The sequence below is a fragment of the Mercenaria mercenaria genome, chromosome 7 (assembly GCF_021730395.1).
Source record: "Mercenaria mercenaria strain notata chromosome 7, MADL_Memer_1, whole genome shotgun sequence".
NCBI lineage: Eukaryota > Metazoa > Mollusca > Bivalvia > Venerida > Veneridae > Mercenaria > Mercenaria mercenaria.
In genome coordinates this window covers 50,026,439-50,041,664 of record NC_069367.1, presented here as the reverse complement: position 1 = coordinate 50,041,664, position 15,226 = coordinate 50,026,439, and the positions used below count along the sequence as shown (strand labels likewise).

At 35.4% G+C, this 15,226-nt stretch overlaps 1 pseudogene; it reads right to left on the bottom strand.

The window, feature by feature from the left end:
- The window catches only part of LOC123554201 (transmembrane 9 superfamily member 2-like), a 58,687-nt pseudogene extending 51,219 nt beyond the window's left edge, over window positions 1–7,468 (bottom strand).
- Window positions 7,469–15,226: the final 7,758 nt, after the last annotated feature.

The window sequence follows — 15,226 nt, the reverse complement described above, 5'->3', positions numbered from 1 at the left end:
TTAAAAGCTATTTAAAGCATGTTTCTATTTTTTGCTGTGATGGTACCAAAGAAGCAAACTAGAGAGGTCCAACCAAAAGTGCTAAAAATCAATTTTGGTCAATAGTTGTTTGAAGATTTTTAACTTCTGGCAACCTGTGCCTGCAGTCAATAAAATTGAGATATGTCTATTCAATAATGTGCTACAGAGTGTGTAGTACAGACCAAGTTGAGCAATGATCTTTAAAATGGTTCATCAGAATTATTTAAAGATGTTTCAATTTTAACTTTAATAAGAGGATCAGTATGGCCCTAGATCGCTCAACTGAGTTAGACTGCTTGCTTGAACACTTTTGGTAGATGGTTATGCAAGGAAAATGTCTGTGAAATTATATCAAAATAGATTTTCCACTAGTCATATCAAACAAGGTAATTTTTCAACTACACACATAATAGGGGAAAGTGACCACACATCCCAGCAGTCATTATTTTAATGAAACAGAATATATTGTGCAATCTACGAAAAAAGTGATCAAAGAAACATTTGTGTACCTGTGTTTCTGTGGGCCTGCTGTTTAATAAGGAAAAAGTGATAATGCATCCATGTTTTAATACAAATCAAAATAATTCGGAAAATCTTGGTAGGTCAAAGAAGGACAATTTGTGTAAACTTATTTTAAAATCGGGCCAGCAGTTTCATATAATAAATGTTTTAGAGATATATAGAGGGAACAGTGACAACGCCAGCGCTCTGGTGGTCATGTTTTTATATGAATCAAAGTAATTTGAACAATCTTGGTAGAGAGTCACACAATGACCATTTGTGTGAATGGTAAGCAGTTTCATACAAGATTTTTAAAGTTTCTGATATACATATAGGGGAAAGTTACCACATCCTCTGGCGGCCATGTTTTTTACGAAACAAAAGAATTTGAAAAATCGTGGCAAAGGGTCACACTAAGACCATTTGTATGAATTCATTTTAAAATCGGGCCTGCAGTTTCATATAAGATTTTTAAACTTTCCACTATATACACATAAGGAAGAGCGACCATGCCCTCTGGTGGCCATGTTTGTTGACAAACTGGAATGAATAATGTGAACAAATATTGATGGAGCGGAGACGAAATGGCAAAATTTGGAGGACCAATTGACAAAAGTAGGGACAAACTGACTTGGTTACAAGTTGATAAGGGGCCAAGCTGAGCCGATACCCTTTATTTCATATGAAATTTCCCCCAGAGATGTGTAGAATTTTCAAGGCTCAGATTTCATTGGGAATACTGTTACATGCCATACATCTACACAGCCTTATACGACTATCTTGTGATAGATACCAGTGCTGAGTTTGTGTTAAGGTAAAATACATTTGCTGATAGATGGCAGTGGCAGATGAGGGGAGGCAATAGTCTCAATTTTTCGACTGCAAGGCAGACCGATTTCACAGACTGACATTTACTTATATCGGAGGGCGGTATAGTCTCTATATATCAAAGAGCCCTTTGCGCACAATTAGTTGGGCTAGGGAGGCAGCTGAACAACAAATGACTATGGATCTTTATTCGCCTGGAGCTACCAATATTGGTGGGGATAAGGATTCATCTCCTTCGTATTTATCTAAACTTGGGTTAAATATATGAAAATGAACTTATTTTGATATATTATTTACTTGTGCATCCTCAGAGATCCAGATTATTCAAAACAAGCTTTCATTTTCAAATCAGAACCTTTTTAATAACATGACCATCACATACAGCATTTCTAAATGCCGTCAACAGAATCAGTGTACTCATACTTCATATCGTTAGGTGACTTTTAAATAAGGAATGTCCGAAAATTAAAGTTATCATAAAAGCAATACGTTCTTATCATAAAAATGAATATATCTACATTATTTGTATTATTTGCGTACAATAAGGCTAAGGCGTAAATAAATTGTTTGTTTCCGATATCCCAACCTACCCTAAATTTTTGGCCCGACCCTAAATGTTTTTATGGCCTTGAAGAATAGTTTGCAAAAATGCATTTTTATGCTTTAAACATGGTCAGTGATGTTAGAACTCAATTTACTGATGCTCTAAAAGCATAATCCCCTTATTTGTATTGATTTTTGACACAAAAATAATTTCTGAAAAGTCTCACTTAATAAAAAAAATCAAAAAAAAAAATCCGACCTACCTACCCTAATTTTTTTTTGAGCATGTTACCGGAAATAAAGATTTTTTTAGGCCTAATCGCAGCACAGGCAGTATAAGTCACCACACAGCTTAACCGCTATATGCATGCAGCAGTAAAAGGTACGGATGATGGGGAATTCCTATAGTTGTATTACCACAAATGAATGAATAGAAATGAGATGCAACTATTCAACTTCAATCTTTCCATTTCTGGATTAAAAACAAGATTCATTTACATCAACATATAAAACAAGAGGGTCATGATGGCCCTATATCGCTCACCTGAGTTTAACTGCTTGCTAAAGCTTCAAACAATAGGTGAGAAAGTCATAGTAAAGATTGAAATCCGTTAAAAAAATTTACAGGTTGTCCAAATCTCTTTGCTGTAGCTTCAAAAACAGGAAAGTTGGTCAGTAGATCAGGATTAATAATACTTAAAATGAGTATTGAAATCCGTATCAAAAGTTCTACATGTGATTCAAATTTTCATGCTGTATCTTCAAAAACAAAAAAGTAGGTCAGTAGGTCAGGATAAAGACTATTCAAGATGAGAATTGAAATCTGTATCAAACATTATACATGTGGTCCAAGTCATTTTGCTGTAGCTTCAAAAACAAGAAAGTAATTCAGCAGGTCACAATATGTCATCCAAATTTCAAGGCTGTATCTTAAACAAGAGGGCCATGAAGGCCCTGTATCGCTTACCTGACCTATTGACCTAAAGATCATCAAGATTAACATTCTGACCAAGTTTCATTAAGATATGGTCATAAATGTGGTCTCTAAAGTGTTAACTAGCTATTCCTTTGATTTGACCCTGTGACCTAGTTTTTGACCTGACATGACCCAGATTTGAACTTGACCTTAAGATCATCATGTTTAACATTCTGACAAAGTTTTATGAAGATACGGTCATAAATGTGGCCTCTAGAGTGTTAACAAGCTTTTCCTTTGATTTGGCCTAGTGACCTAGTTTTTGATCCCAGCTGACCCAGATTTAAACTCGACCTAAAGATCATCAAGATTAACATTCTGACCGAGTTTCATTAAGATATGGTCATAAATTTACCCTCTAAAGTGTTAACTAGCTTTTCCTTTTATTTGACCCGATGACCTAATTTTTGACCCCATATGACCTAGATTCGAACTTATCCTAAAGATCATCAAGTTTAACATTCTGACTAAATTTCATGAAGACACATGCATAAATGTGGCCTCTAGACTGTTAACAGGCTTTTCCTTTGATTTGACCGGGTGACCTAGCTTTTGACCCAACCTGACCCAGATTTGAACTTGACTTATAGATCATCAAGATAAATATTTTGACCAAATTTCATTAAGATATGGTCATAAATGTGGCCTCTACAGTGTAAACAAGCTTTTCCTTTGATTTGACCAAGTGACCTAGTTTCTGATCCTACATGACCCAGATTCAAAGTGACTTAAGATCATCAATATTAACATTCTGAACACGTTTCATGAAGATACAGTCTTCAAAAACAGTCTCTAAAATTTTGACCTCTAGAGTGTTAACAAGCTTTTCCTTTGTTTGAGCTGGTGACCTGGTTTTTGATCCCAGATGACCCAATATCAAACTCGTCCAAGATTTTATTGAGGGTAACATTCTGACCAAGTTTCATTAAGATTTGGTCATAATTGTGACCTCTAAAGTGTTAACAAGCTTTTCCTTTGATTTAACCTGGTGACCTAGTTTTTAACCCCAGATAACCCAATATCAAACTCGTCCAAGATTTTATTAAGGGTAACATTCTAACCAAGTTTCATTAAGATTGGGCCAAAAATGTGACCTCTAGAGTGTTAACAGTCAAATTGTTGACGACGGACGAAGGACGACGACAGACGACGGCCACAGGGTGATTACAAAAGCTCACCTTTGAGCACTTCGTGCTCAGATGAGCTAAGAACAAAAACGTAGGTCATTAGGTCAAGGACACGGTCAAGTGATCCATAGTTACTTGGGGTCATCGGGAAATTATAATTAAACAGTCTAGGAAATATGATCAGATAATTTTTAAGTATATTTCCTATATAACTCATATACAAGTGACCCCCTGGTTCAACCTAGGGTATAATTTGAACAATCTTGTTAGAAGCAATGCTACATACCAAATATCAAAGACTTAAACCTTGAACTTTCAGACAAAAAGATCTTCAAATTATTTTCCTAAACAAGTCTATGTAAAACTTGGTACCCCCAGGGCAGGGCCTCTTTTCACCCAATGGGCATAATTTGAACAATTTTGGTAAAGTACACTAGGCAATGCAACATACCAAATATTAAAAGCCTTGAACTTGCAGTTTCAGGCAAGAAGATTTTTAAAATCATTTTTCCTATATAAGTCTATGTAAAACTTGGGATCCCTGGGTTGGGCCTCTTTTCACCTCAGGAGCATAATTTTAAATAATCTTGGGAAAGGACCACTTGGCAATGCTACATACCAAATATCAAAAGCCTAGGCCTTGCAGTTCCAGGCAAAAAGAAGTTTTTCCTATATAAGTCTTTGTAAACTTGGTACATAATTTGAACAATCTTAGTAGATGACCATAAGGCAATGCTACATACCAAATATCAAAGTCCTAGGTCTAGTGGTTTCAGACGAGAAGTCTGGTCCTGATTTTTAAAGTATTTTCCTATATAAGTCTTTATAAACATGTGACCCCCGGGGCGGGGCCATATTTGACCCTAGGGTAATAATTTGAACAATCTTGGTAGAGAACTACTATATTATGCTACATACCAAATATCAAAGCCCTAGGCCCTGTGGTTTTGGACAAGAAGATCTTTTTAAGTTTTTCATTCTGGTTGCCATGGCAACCATAGTTCTACTTGGAATTCAACTCTTTTAACACTTTTGAAAGGGGACCATCCAAGGATCATTCCTGTGAAGTTTGGTGTAATTCTGCCCAGTGGTTTTCAAGATTTTTTTAGGAATTGTTGCCGGACACACGACGCACGACGCACGACGGACATTGAGCGGTCACAAAAGCTCACCATGAGCCTTTGGCTCAGGTGAGCTAACAAAAGCAGGTAAAACAGTATTTTCTGCAACGAAAATATACAAGAAGATGAAATTTTGGGAATACCCTGTAGGCTTTTAGCCTAACTTATTTGGCATATCCGGATGACTTATTTTATGATCTGTTATTTTATAGTTGTCATCCCTCTGACGAGACAGCGGCAGTCAAACGTTATAACGCGGTCCCAAAACGTCTTATATTATTTGGACTAGTAGGCTGTATGCTACTTTAGGGTAATGCATATCGTTTAACTATGTATTTATATAGTTGACATTACATTTACATATAAGTATTTTAAATCATCACAAGTTTCTTGTTTAGGACACATGCGCGGTTCCAGAGGGGGTTGGGGTCCGGGGGTTTCGCCCCGTGTCCCCTGGAAAATTCTTAAAAAAGGAAAAAAGAGGAGGTAAAAAAACGTTTTTCGACAAGGCAACATTAGTACCGCATATTCAAGGTGTTTGTGGCTGCTGCTACATATGACCTAGCCTTACATACGGCCCCTACGTAATTCATATTTATGTTAATTATCTCAAAGAAACAAAGAATTTTACCTTTAAGAAATTTTAATTTTATTATTTTTCCCAAATTAAACAAGTGAGCTCATACATAGAGATCCGTCACGTGCTATTATAGAGGGGGGAATTTTTATGAAAGAGGGGATTTTTTTAAATGCTTTTTAGATGAAATTCAAGGACTTATATGTAACACAAATCGCCCATAAACAAGAGCTGTCACTAATGGTGACAAATGCCCCCGCAGCGCCTTGACCTTTGACCTGATGACCTTGACCTTTGACCCGGTGACCCTAAAGTCAGTACGGGTCGTGTAGTCAATAAATACTATCACCATGTGAAGTTTGAAGGTCCTGGGTACAATGGTTCTGAGTAAAGTGCCTTCATGCAAAAAGTTAACGTTGTGATGAACGAACGAACTAACGATCGGACGGACCGTTGAAAACTAATATGCCTCCCTTCGGGGGCATAAAAACATAAATATAGACAAGGCAGGTAACATGGTCAATTCAGTCTTGTCTACTACGTTCTTGTACCCTATGCTATCGCGTCACATATTGGTAATATCAGACTCATAACCACTGGACTACACCAGAAAGGATCACTCTAACCGAAAATGTATACTTTTCCCGCCTTAAAATGCTCCACAAAGTCATAATTGATAATTTTCTATATGCCGACACCATAACTTGTTTCACTACTTTCTTCCGCTATTTATTGCATTTTACACCTGGACATGACCGTGTAAATATTTTACGCGAGAGTGTACCTGATGTAAACGCGGCTGTGTCGGCATACAGAAAATTATAAAATATGACTTTGTGGAGCATTTTAAGGTGGGAAACGTATACATTTTCGGTTAGACTGATCCTTTGCTCGTGTAGTCCAGTGGTTATGAGTCGGATATTACCAATATGTGACGCGATAGCATGGGGTACAATCTGAACGTAGTAGACAAGATTGAAAATGACCATGTTACCTCCCTTGTCTATATTTATGTTTTTATGGGTGGTTTTTTTATTACATTAAAGTTCTTGAATTTATCTAAAAACATTTAAAACAAAAACATCCCCTCTATCATAAACATTTTCCCCTCTGTCATAGCACGTGACGGATCCCTATGACTATGAGCTCATACAAATGTGAAAATAACTGGTAGATCTATATTTTATATAAAATTGCAGTGGAAAGGTGTTCTTAAATGCTCCTAAAATGCCGATAAGAATGCTGAATTTCAAAATTTTATTTAGTGTATAATTACACGTTTGAAAAAATTGTCATAATAAGGGTTCGGTCGACCCCCTCCCCCACCCATGAGAAAACAGGCCTGATCCGCGCATGGGAAACATATTGCAAAGTTTGACAGCTGTGGTATATAGTAAGTTTACACAACCAGTGCAAAAATCATTTTAGTGGTGCAAAGCCTGGACTATGGCCGACAAAAATATAGAAAGTAGTGTTTCCCCAAAAACTTATGATGTTATACGACTCCCTGTTCAAAGCGCATGCCTAAACAAAAAAATACACCGATTCTGGTGCCCCACTAATTGACTAAACCTAAAACTAACCCTGCATTCACCAGATTTCTCAGCTGAAGATTCGTCGCAGTATGTGACAGGAGCCAAACCTGGCAGATAAAAGCCTTCTATTCTAACAAATGAAATAACAAAAGGAATTATTCCTAAATAGATAATTAAAATCATATTTTCTTCTATTTTGCAACAAGTTTTCAGGAAATCCCCAACTTCTACTTTAAGAGAATGATTTTAACTGCCGTACCCTCTCGCTCTGTCCCGGCCAATTTTATCGCGTACCGTTATCAGTCTTGCAAATACTTTTACAAAACTTAATTTTATTACGGGTGTACACTTCAAAATTATGTTTATCATTATATTATTCATTTCTTATCAGGAACCATACAAATCATAGCCTTTCCTTATATGTAGGAGTGCCCGTGGTAAACGCACAAAGAGAACGGTTACTGTCGGCTGCTGGTGTGGGCGTGGGTACTGATTTTGTGGTCGCCAAACAGTAATAAAAGATGATGTGTCTAGTTTAAAGACAATCATATAAACAAGCTGTAATACAATAGCATATATCATTTTTATTTGCTTCAAATCGTGATTATGTGGAAAGAATTGACAAAATAAAAAATACATCATGAATTATGTGGTTGCGACTCCGGAAATGGAATTGCTAGTGTACGTTATAAAGTCAAATTTTCCTGCGACGTATGTGACTGCAAAACACTTGTGAAAATAATCATAATAGTGTAAATAGTGTTACTACATGGAAATTTTATTCTAAATTGATATTTCTGCATGTGAATATCGGATATTTCGTGCGTAGAAATTTACCAACTCAGAGGAATGTCGCTCATAAACATGGACATTGTTATTAAAGACCCAGCACAACCTTGGGACCTACCTTTTCTTTCCACATAGATTTTGTGAAAATCATTCTGATAATACTAGTATAACACATTTATATTTCAAGGTGACAGGTGGAAAGCTTACGCCCTCCCTGAATGAATATTTTTTCACAACTTCGTTGGTAAACTTATTCCGTCAATCTCTTTTCAGAATAATTTCAAAATTAATTAATTTTTAAAGACCCGTTTTAGCTAATGTCTTGTTGGTATATTAATATACTTGTTGCGATTTAATCTTCTTTTGGGTCCTTTCAGTTCTGCACATGGAAGAAGAAGGTCGTTTACAAATTATGGTGGCAAGGGACAGTAAGTATGAAAATTCCACAACTCTGCGCTGATACCAGTGCGAAAAAAATCCAATTTTGATAAATTCAAGGCAATTTTTAAGCAAATGTCTTGCATAGACATAGCACTTAAGTATGTGACATTTTCAGCCTGCCGATTCTGTTGCTTCTGTGACAAAAAACGAGTAAAATGCAGGTTTCAGGGACAAAAATGGCCCAAAATGCACACTTTGCGCGACCTGTACCGTATTATCTGCAAATGACTGACCTAAAACACATGCATATTTTTAAAGCATGTGGGCAGACGAAAATAATGGTCGGAAGAAAAGTATCTCATAACCGTTTACTTTTTCCGCCAATTTGAGCTGAAGCTGGATGGAAGGATGACCGTTTCCAATTCGTCCGACTTCAGTTACCTCACGTAAAGTTTTAGACCCGGCCGTCTACATGGAGCTAGGCACATATTTATTTTACACAATAATCACTCGTACGCAGGAATCCTTAGTTCTATAAACATCATAAATAACCAGTTGAATATATATGCCTGTAAAGTACCTATGCCTATTTTATTTAAAAAACGTACCCGGGCCAAATGCGAAACTGGCCCCTGCCACTTAAATGCCAGGGTTGTTTTTGCTTCTAATCGAAGGAATCCTCGATTGTTTATACTTGCTGATGTTTAATATATCATGATATATGGACGTAATTATTCTATGCGCATTTAGATATTATGAGGGAATACTTTGAGTATTTTGGGATTTGTGTTGAGGGAGGTAGGCTGATATAAATTTGCTTATTTTTAATATAGTTTGTATTTATTGTACCGATATATCTGTGTTATTACCGAAGGACTGACTTGAACATTAAATTGATTAATAGCTTTTCTATTATACTTTGCAGATATCACAATGACTATTTGTTTTGTGACCTGCTACAATTTAATCCTGGAGTATTGAGGTGCTTAGTTGTGTGTTACTGAAAGGTATACACTTAAAAGAGAGGTAAAAGAGAATACATAACTACTGTTTATCTATGTCACTGACAATTTGTAACTGGATACTTGTATGTCTCCATTTTTTCATGTAAAACATGTGTAATTACCATCATGGAAATACAAAAGATACAGTTATTCTTTGTTAGCAAATACAGGTACACATATTAAAGTACTTAATACAGCCGCTTAATAGCTAAGAACTATACTGAAAATAAGTGCAAGGAAATATACGTAATCAAGAATCAGCCAGTGATATTTAGCAGTGCACAAGTTCCATAACTCGACTTGGCATTTTTACAAAATTATGCCCCTTTTTCGACTTAGCAGTTTTTGTATGTAAGCTGGTTCTTCAGTACCCAATAATGGGAATGAACTGAAACTTCATACGCCTGTTCACTGTCATAATCTGACAGGCAGTGCATATGTTCACACCTGTTCATTGTCATAAGCTGGTGTGCACTGTACAGGTTACATAACCCTGTTTTGCAATTTTATAGATTTTTTTTTTATAAATAGTCGAGAGGGTGTCCTCCGACAGCTCTTGTTTTATATCTTACAACTCAAAGGAATGTCAATATTTAAATAATGAACAAAATCTTTACCAACAATCTTCCTGACCATTACATGTTCTATCGCGTTATCCCTTACGACGTATATTTAAACATGTCCAGAAATGAGACCGTGTTTTGAAGAGTATTGTCCCTTGATTATTAAGCCAAGTTGTTTAAATTTGATTGTTTCCCTTTATACCATTTTAACGCGAGTATCTCTCTTATCTTGATAATCTTGACTTTATACTGGTTTTGTTAGGGGTATTGTAACAACATGGAATGAGCGGAGTTTATAACTTGTCCGAGGCTACTTTCTGTAACATAACGTTACATTGTAATTTCTTCAAATTGGTGATTTTGAATGGAAATCGGGTTTTTGTTTCAAAATTGAGAGTCGGGAATGTTATTCCAATTACTCGCGTAACTTTATGTATGTAACTTTATTATATCTTTTAAAGGCAAAAATATATGTGAATCATAAATTTAAAGTTAATGAATTAAACAAAGTAATTCATAAGTATTTTTTTTTAATTTTAAATATTTGTATTCAAACATTTAATTTGAAATAACACTTTTTATTTAATTTGCCAAAGACGGACATTAGATCGACGTACAAGTCTATTTTCTGATATACATAACATTGCATTTTCTTCAAATTGGTGATTTTGAATGATAATCTGGTATTTGTTTCAAAATTGTCGGGAAGCATGTTATTCCTATTACGCAGAGTATTTTTTAAATATGTATTTATTTATTTTTAGGGCAAAATGTGTATTTCGGGTCTCCTTAAAAAATGTCTTGTCACTTTTGTAAGTTTTAAATACCATGGATCCGTGGTATAAATGCATTTTACTTTACAATAATGTGAATTTGGATTTTGAACGGTAATATATATTATCAAAATTAATAACTTCATATCTATAATTTAGATTTTAACTTTAAAGTGTTTAGACAAGAGCTGTAATAATTGTCTCTAGCCGCGGGGCATGTCAGACAATCAGACACTAATCCAATTAGTTACCATAATATACAGAAATATGTCAACATTCGGTTAACTTATTGTCAAACGATTATTTTACGATGCTTGATTGGGGTTTATCATGTACAAATATGCAATAATTACAATAATTGCAGCCAAATAATATGTTTTCATATTTGCCCATTACTTTTAAGTAAAATATGTGAAAAAAGAGGGAACTCGAAAAAAGAGTAAACGGCAAAATTTAATGTTTAATGTGAATATTACTTTCATTGTCCATGTGTTGTATTTACATGTACAATATTAATTTATTTTATTTATTAAATTTATTAAAATCAATCAACTTTATGTTATGTTATGTTTTAATCAAAGAAGTATATTTTATAGCTCTTTGTTTTAATGCAGTAAATAATGTCTAGTAGTGAAAATTGGTATTAAAGCAGCATGCCTCCAGATTTGGCTAAAAATAATCTTTCTTTCAAATTGAAGTTTGATCATATTATGAACATTAGAATATGATTTTTTGTTTCTAACATATTATAAAACTTCCAAATCAAGAAAAAAAGATGGCCGCGTCGGGAATCGAACCCCGGACCGCCGCGGCAATAAAGACATTTTCCCTTCGTCGTAACCAATAGCGATATAGCTGAAGTAGTGAATAATAACTCCAAAATATAGATATTTATAACAGCTTACCTGGAGTAAAAGCGTGACAAACGCTTTTCATTTTTAATCGTAAAAAGTAGTAAAAACAACAAATTCTTAAGTGTTTCCGTAACATAAAGTTTGTAAGTAATTAAGTTTTAAAGCCTTCTTAAGAAATATAGCATTTATTTCAAGATATCTAAAAAAATATTTTTTTTGTTGTGGAACGATCTGGAGGCATGCTGCTTTAAATAAATTAAAAATGATTTTTTTTTTTTATTTAGACATGTAAATTGAAATAACTTTTTTAATACACGGAATTAGATCGACACACATGTCTATCTAATTCAGACACTTGTACCAGTTTATCCCACGTGTACTAAGACAGACAAAAAATTCAAAATTAGTAAATTCAGTGATATTCAAACGTTTAGGGAAGCAAGAAGACATAAGAATAACTTACAAATAAACTCATTGAAAGAAAGATTAACTTTTCTAGTTTACTTCAATAACTTAATAAATGTTGTGAGATGAGCATAAATATGAAAATATTTCATTTAAAAAGACCATGTAAAGCTTAAAATATGTCATTTCCTACAGAAATCAATGGGACTCGGGATCAAAATTAGTTACTTATTTCAAACGCTTAGGGAAGCAAGAAGATCATAATTTATTTTATTAAAAATTATATTGAAAGAAAATGTAAATATTGCAGATTACTTCAATAACTTAATAAATATTGTCAGATAATGCTTTTGATGTCATTTGACGTGTTAAAGATTTTCTCCTTCTATATTTCAATAGGCGTAAATAGACCGATAACGGCTAATCGATACACTCGATAAGCTGTTTTCAAGGGAGACAATTTCGCCAATAAGCCAGCAAATTGGCTTAGATTTCTTGGTATGAACATTCTGAAAAAGTTGTCCCCCTTCGAAAATGAATGATAGAAAAATGCAATTGCTTAAAACTACGTCCCATGTACCTAGTTATGTGAAATTTGAGCATTCACACATTATTGTAAATGCATACAAACAAAGATACATAGAGCAATTTCGTGCATATTCGATTCCTTTAGCATAACAACGTTGAAGCAATTTTTGATTCAGAAATTGACAGAATGACTGATATGATCATTAAATAAATACAAAAGTAGATCTTTCCTGCGTCTTCAGTATAAAACGCTGCCCAGTGATTGCATCTACATCGTCAATGTAGTGGATTTTATTATGACTGTTGTCGTTGTGTAAATTCGACATCGTTTGGGTAAATCCGACCCCGACCGAACTTGCTACTTCTCTATCGCTTACCGGACAAGCCATAGATTCGGGCTCAAACAACGTACACTTTTTAACAGTATTTCTGCCCTTGATACAAAACAAAAATTTTCTGTCTTTGATACAAAACAAAAGTTTACTTTAAGTATCTGATTAGCATTTTTCCGTACTCTCCACAGTGACCGCAAATCTGCTCGCCAATGACCAAGCTTGTTGCACCTGAAGCAGGAACAAGGCTTCCGTGTTTGTCCATGCTTGCCTGTTCTGCTGCGTAGACTGCCCAATAGCTGGTATACGTTGTACTTCTCTATACGGATCAAAACGTCTGGACCTGCTGAAACGCTCCTGTCTAACTTTTCTGTCAGCCTGAATTTGCGCACGTTGAAATATATTTTCATCTTCTTCGTTTTCAGCCAACGGCTGCGTCTCGTACTTCTGAATGACTTTCCAGCCATGTTCAGAGGGATCTGTCAACTTTATGCATTTCTGTCTATAATTTAAAATGTCAATGTCTTCGACAACTTTTTGACGAGCATTCTAAGCAGCTTCTATCGAAGAATCTCTAGCAGCTTCTTGGATGTAGCCGTCAGCGTGGTGTAATTTATATAGCACTCCTGCGTTTACCTTATATTGCTGTTCATGTCCTTTCTTCTTAAAAGTGTAACAGCTAGCTGGTTTACCTGAAATGCAACAATATGCGACTGCGACTGCGAAAGCTCTCGCTGAGTAGAATTTATACGTTGTTCAAGTCTGAAATTTCGAATTAATAAGTGCCTCCATACGAGAAAGCTCATTTTGCTCGGACATAATTCTTCCGCTACCAGGTGGTCTAAAATCGCTAAAGAATGTCTAGATGTGAACAGCTCTGAAACGTCTGGTAGAATGACCAATACACGCTATAAATTAAACATTCAATAATTCGCTACACGCATGAAAACCCATGAGAAGTCTAATTAACTTATCACTGTTGATTTCAAGGGAATATTGCACGGCTATCGTAATGTTTAGTACTATATTTCAAAATTTGTAGTCTTTTTTAAAGATTTATGTCTATTCATTTGTCTTTATTTTGCACCTTTAAGGAAACGCGTAAAACTTGAAGTATTTACTGACTTGTTGTGTAAATTAATCTGACCTCGTAAACAAGATGGCCCTAGGTCGCTCACCTGAGAAACACACCACAACAGTGTAAACAAATTTGGCCTAGTGATTTTATGGAAACAAATATTCTGACCAATTTTCATTAAGATTAGACCAAAAGTGTGGTCTCTTGAGTGTGAAGTATTTTATTGGACCTAGTGACATAGTTTTTGACCCCACATGACCCAGATTCGTGCTTGTCCAAGATTCCATAAAAACAAACATTCTGACAAAGTTTTGGGAAGACTGGAGCAAAAAAAGTGGCCTCTTAGATTGTATACAAGTTTTTCCTTTGATTTGACACAGTGACATAGTTTTTGGTACCATGTTGCCCAGATTCGAAAACATCCAAGACTTTATGATAAAAAAAAACATTCTGACCAAGTTTTACGTAAGGGAAGTAGGATGTGTCGGTAGAGAAGCACAATTGTTTTGGCCATTTCTGTGTAAGACTATGCTCAAGTCTCTACGGCCAAGTATAGGGCAGTGTGTGTAGCAACCGTTCTAGACCAAAATCGAGTATCTAATATAACCCTAGCGCTAAAGGCACGTCTTTCAAACAGTACTTTTTTTACCAAGTCAAAAGGTTTTCGACTTGGTTCCCCATGACTTCGGCATATACGTACATAGTAGTACTTTGTCCTGGCTATTACTGGAGACGTTATTATCTCTATGGGTAAGGGGAGCTCATCGGTGACATGGTCATGTCTGAAAGGACTGGACAGGGCATACGAAATATACACGGCTGGGTACGAATGTTTCTGGCTACCATTTGAGACTGTTCGAGTACCTATGGTAACCCTAGATGTCAGGAAAGGTCATATGTGGAGGTGCAGTGCGACCATTTTTAAGATAATTTCGGTTTGTACACTCTTTGTTATAGACGTTGACCCCGTTTCGAGTTTCTACTTGTCGGTTAACTGCATGTATCATATTTGAATGCAGGATGTCTTTATAGCCATATTTAAGCCGTGATACCTATTGTCGGCCAGTGCTAAAAAGACAATTTAGTGTATGCTATGGTGTATACTATAGACACTGTAGTCTTCCTCTCCTAGATTTAAAAAGTAATATATCTCATCCAGTGATTTGTCGTTGAATAAATCATTGTTTGGAGTTCAAATGCGAAGGAATTATATCACTAGGGCTCAGTCCGAGTGATATAATACGCATCTGAACGACAAACAACGATTTATTCAAGAGCAAATCACTGAAT